Source organism: Octopus bimaculoides, chromosome 8 (assembly GCF_001194135.2).
Source record: "Octopus bimaculoides isolate UCB-OBI-ISO-001 chromosome 8, ASM119413v2, whole genome shotgun sequence".
Taxonomy (NCBI): Eukaryota; Metazoa; Mollusca; class Cephalopoda; order Octopoda; family Octopodidae; genus Octopus; species Octopus bimaculoides.
Window position 1 is genome coordinate 19,537,101 of NC_068988.1, and position 1,472 is coordinate 19,538,572.

The window sequence follows — 1,472 nt, forward strand, 5'->3', positions numbered from 1 at the left end:
ATATATATATATATATATACATATATGCAACGGGCTTCTTTCAGTTTCCGTCCACCAAATTCACTCACAAGGCTTTGTTCGGCCCGACGTTATAGTAGAAGACACTTGCCCAAGGTGCCACGTAGTGGGAATGAACCCGGAATCATGTGGTTGGTAAGCAAGCTACTTATCACACAGCCACTCCTGCGCCTATATTTAATGAATAAATGATCATTAAAAAAGAAAATCGGCCATGGATATAAGATTAAGAAGTTCGCTTCGCAGCCATATGATTCGTCTGAGTAAGAAAATTTTGTCTGAGTAAGAAAATTTTACTGAACTGTCTTCAACTGTAGCTACATGTTGACCAATGACTAAGTGGGATTCTGCAGGAGGTCATTGTACAGAAGTATGTTTCAGATATATCTGTATTTGTTGGCTGTGTGTATCACTGTGCAAGCATGATTTGCTTGCTTGCTGATTCATGATGCTGCTTGATGAGGCTGGGGTTAGCCCAGATTAGTGGCCCCGGCGACGTAATCATTCGTCTCCGGGGCCACTATTGCTCTCCTTTGATGGCGGTCCCGCGGTATCCCCTCTGCATCCTGTTAGGTGACGTTGAACCCAATCACGCCGAGCCATCTGATGCGGGGCCTTACACAAGGCCTCTTCCAATCTAAAGCTACTGCGTCATCCTACAAGCGCGTTTCTCCCATTCGCCGCAGCATACATATGTGTGTGCATATATTTCTTTTACGATGTATCCATGAGGTGAAAGAAAACAATGTGAATATATTAGAGAATAGGAAATAGGCGACGATTACACCATATATAAAAACGGGAAACCTTTTGCGAAACAGACCAGAATTCTATCAACAGCTAAAGAAAAGTACTTCAGATAGCAAGAAAGATGTTTGTAATTTTACTTGAGACAATAACACTAGCCACATTATTTTTGTACAATCATTGCACTCATCGAATAATAAACAACATGCTATATCTCAATAATCGATGTGGCTATATCCTTGTATCGGCCCCTTTGTTATCCTGTCTAGCAACCGTAGTGCTGGCTGCGTTTTAAGAAGCTTGCTTACCAACCACATGGTTACCGTTCGGTCCCCTTGGGCAAGTGTCTTCTACTATAACCTCGGGCCTGTCAAACCCTTGTGAGTGAATTTGGTATACAGAAACCCAAAGAAATTAGGTCATATATATATATATATATATTGATAGAAAGGACAACAAAAGAAAGAAAGAGACTTCGATATTATGTAAATAGAGGAATTTATCTGTAAAAATACGTGACACTTATTTGGTAGCCATAATAAAACTCCGAGTTTCGGATGCCTAAGTGGGAACCCACGCCAACATCTCTTCAGTTATCCGGCCATCCGAATCTCGGAGTTTTATCATGGCTACCGAATAAGTGTCACATATTTTTACAAATATATATATATATATATATACATATATATATATATATACACACATAT